This window comes from Arachis hypogaea, unplaced genomic scaffold, assembly GCF_003086295.3.
Source record: "Arachis hypogaea cultivar Tifrunner unplaced genomic scaffold, arahy.Tifrunner.gnm2.J5K5 arahy.Tifrunner.gnm2.scaffold_168, whole genome shotgun sequence".
In the NCBI taxonomy this organism is placed as follows: Eukaryota; Viridiplantae; Streptophyta; class Magnoliopsida; order Fabales; family Fabaceae; genus Arachis; species Arachis hypogaea.
This window is the reverse complement of record NW_027255542.1, coordinates 24,844-28,889: the sequence shown is the minus strand read 5'-3', so window position 1 is coordinate 28,889 and position 4,046 is coordinate 24,844. Positions and strand designations below refer to the sequence as shown.

General features: G+C 34.9%; 1 non-coding gene across 1 annotated transcript; it reads right to left on the bottom strand.

The window, feature by feature from the left end:
• Nucleotides 1–3,296: 3,296 nt before the first annotated feature.
• Nucleotides 3,297–3,404, bottom strand: LOC114927313 (small nucleolar RNA R71). Its single transcript, XR_003817636.1, has one exon. It is a non-coding gene; the product is annotated as a small nucleolar RNA R71 (small nucleolar RNA).
• Between the last annotated feature and the right edge of the window lie 642 nt (nucleotides 3,405–4,046).

Genomic DNA, 4,046 nt, shown 5'->3' with positions numbered 1-4,046 from the left:
GTATGAACGCGTGCCTGACAAACACTTCCGTTCTACATGAATTAAGCTAGAATGAATATCTCTTAGATCTCCTAACCAGAATCTTCGTGGCGTAAGCTAGAATGATGGAGGCATTCAAGAGAATCCGGAAGGTCTAAACCTTGTCTGTGGTATTCTGAGTAGGATTCAATGATTGAATGACTGTGACGAGCTTCAAACTCGCGATTGTTGGGCGTTAGTGACAGACGCAAAAGGAGGGTGAATCCTATTCCAGCATGATCGAGAACCGACAGATGAATAGCCACACCGTGACAGGGTGCGTGAGCATATGATTCACTGAGAGGAGGGGATGTAGGCACTGACAACGGTGATGCCCTTGCATACAGCCAGCCATGGAAAGGAGTAAGACAGATTGGATGAAGATAGCAGGAAAGCAGAGGTTCAGAGGAACGAAAAGCATTCCCATTCACTTGTTTGAAATTCCTACCAATGATTTACATAAGTATCTCTATCCCTATTTTATCAATTAATATTCGAAAACTCCATGATTATTTTATATCCGCCTGACTGAGATTTGCAAGGTGTCCATAGCTTGCTTCATACCAACAATCTCCGTGGGATTCAACCCTTACTCACGTAAGGTATTACTTGGACGACCCAGTGCACTTGCTGGTTAGTTGTATCGAAGTTGTGACAATTATGAATTAAGATCAAAGCACCAAGCTTTGGAGCCATTACCAGGGATTGTTCGAGCCTGGACATCACAATTTCGTGCACCAAGCTTTTGGCGCCGTTGCCGGGGATTGTTTGAGTTTGGACAACTGACGGTTCATCTTGTTGCTCAGATTAGGTAATTTTCTTTTTGTTTTCTTTTCAATAATTTTTCAAAAATATTTTCAAAATCTCTCATCTGTTTTCGAAAAAAAAAAAATAAAAATGTTTTCAAAAATAAATTATTCTATGGCTTCAAAATTTTAAGAATGAATTCTAGTGTTTCATGAAATATGTTGAATCATATCTGGCTGTAAAGCCATACCCAAACTACTTTGGATTGGTATTCAACTAATCACTCCAGCCATGTAATTATATGTTGCAGCCTGGCTGGCTGTAAAGCCATGTCTAAATTCATTTGGACTGAGGCAGCAATTTGTTATCAAGAGCAAGCTAGTTGGAGTTAATCCACCTGCTACTGTTTCTGATCACCTGCTGAAGTTTGGCTGGCCATTGGCCATGTCTAGTGTTTTGGACTGGAGCTTTCATTGAAAGCTTGGCTGGCTAGTGAGCCATGTCTAATTCCTGGACTGAAGCTTTAGACTAACATGGCAAGATTCCTGGAATTCATATTAAAAATTTTGGAATCCTTATTTTTCCTTTTAATTTTCGAAAATATAAAATAAAAATCCAAAAAAATTAGAAAATCATAAAAATCAAAAATATTTTCTGTTTCTTGTTTGAGTCTTGAGTCATGTTATAAGTTTGGTGTCACTTGCATATGCATCTTGCATTTTTTCGAAAATATCATGCATTCATAGTGTTCTTCATGATCTTCAAGTTGTTCTTGGTAAGTCTTCTTGTTTGATCTTGAGGATTTTTTGTTTTGTGTCTTTTCATGTTTATCATATGCATTCTTGAATTCTTAGTGTCTAAGCATTAAAGAATTTTAAGTTTGGTGTCCTGCATGTTTTCTTTGCATTAAAAATTTTTCAAAAATATGTTCTTGATGTTCATCATGATCTTCATAGTGTTCTTGGTGTTCATCTTGACATTCATAGCATTCTTGCATGCATCACATGTTTTGATCTAAAAATTTCATGCATTGCATAATTTTCATGTTTTTCATAAAAATTCAAAAAAATCAAAAAAATATCTTTCCCTTTTTCTCTCATCAAATTCGAAAATTTGGATTGACTTTTTCAAAAATTTTAAAATCAAATTGTTTCTTATGAGTCAAATCAAATTTTCAATTTGAAAATCTTATCTTTTTCAAAATCTTTTTCAAAATCAAATCTTTTTCAAATTTCTTAGTTATTTTCGAAAATTCCAAAAATATTTTTCAAAAATATTTTTCTCATTTTTATACCACATTTTCGAAAATAACATAATCAATTAATGTTTTGATTCAAAAATTTGAAGTTTGTTACTTGCTTGTTAAGAAAGATTCAAACTTTGAGTTCTAGAATCATATCTTGTGATTTCTTATGAATCAAGTCATTAATTGTGATTTTAAAAATCAAATCTTTTTCAAAAACTAATTTCAATCATATCTTTTCAAAATATCTTCTTATCTTATCTTTTTCAAAAATATCTTTTCAAAATATCTTTTCTAACTTCCTAACTTCCTATCTTTTCAAAATTTGTTTCAACTAACTAACTAACTTTTTGTTTGTTTCTTAACTTTTTCAAAACCACCTAACTAACTCTCTCTCTCTCATTTTCGAAAATATCTCTTCCCTTTTTCAAAATTTCTTTTTATTTATTAATTATTTTATTTTTAAACTTAAATTTCGAAAAAAAAAAATACTAACCTTTTTCAAAAACTATTTTCAAAAATCACTAACTCTTTTTCAAAATAATTTTCGAAAATTATCCCTCCCTCATCTCAATCTATTTATTCATTCATATCCTAACATCTCATTTCACCTCCTTCCATCCTCACAATTGTGTTTCTTCCATTATATTACATTCTTTATCTCCCCCTCTTCTTCCACTCACACAGGGATCCCTATACTGTGGTATAAAGGATCTCTATTATTATTATCATTTTTCTGTCCTTCTTCCTTGTCATATGAGCAGGAGCAAGGATAAGAACATTCTTGTGGAAGCAGATCCAGAACCTGAAAGGACTCTGAAGAGAAAATTAAGAGAAGCTAAAATACAACAATCCAGAGATAACTTTTCAGAAATTTTCGAACAGGCAGAGGAGATGGCAGCCGAAAATAATAATAATATAAGGAAGATGCTTGGTGACTTTACTGCACCTAATTCCAATTTACATGGAAGAAGCATCTCCATTCCTGCCATTGGAGCAAACAATTTTGAGCTGAAACCTCAATTAGTTTCTCTAATGCAGCAGAACTGCAAGTTTCATGGACTTCCATCTGAAGATCCTTTTAGTTCTTAACTGATTCTTGCAGATATGTGATACTGTTACGACTAATGGAGTAGATCCTGAAGTCTACAGGCTCATGCTTTTCCCTTTTGCTGTGAGAGACAGAGCTAGATTATGGTTGGATTCTCAACCTAAAGACAGCCTGAACTCTTGGGATAAGCTGGTCACGGCTTTCTTAGCCAAGTACTTTCCTCCTCAAAAGCTGAGCAAGCTTAGAGCTGATGTTCAAACCTTCAGACAGAAAGAAGGTGAATCTCTCTATGAAGCTTGGGAAAGATACAAACAGTTGACCAAAAAGTGTCCTTCTGACATGCTTTCAGAATGGACCATCCTGGATATATTCTATGATGGTTTATCTGAGCTATCAAAGATGTCACTGGACACTCTGCAGGTGGATCCATTCACCTAAAGAAAACGCCTGCAGAAGCTCAAGAACTCATTGACATGGTTGCTAATAACCAGTTCATGTACACTTCTGAAAGGAATCCTGTGAGTAATGGGACGCCTATGAAGAAGGGAGTTCTTGAAGTTGATACTCTGAATGCCATATTGGCTCAGAATAAAATATTGACTCAGCAAGTCAATATGATTCTCAGAGTCTGCATGGAATGCAAGCTGCATCCAACAGTACTCAAGAGGCATCTTCTGAAGAAGAAGCTATGATCCTGAGAACCCTGCAATAGCAGAGGTAAATTACTTAGGTGAACCTTATGGAAACACTTATAACTCAACATGGAGAAATCATCCAAATTTCTCATGGAAGGATCAAAAGCCCCAACAAGGCTTTAATAATGGTGGAAGAAACAGGTTTAGCAACAGCAAGCCTTTTCCATCATCAACTCAGCAACAGACAGAGAACTCTGAACAAAATGCTTCTAATTTAGCAAATCTAGTCTCTGATCTATCTAAGGCCACTGTAAGTTTCATGAATGAAACAAGGTCTTCCATTAGAAATTGG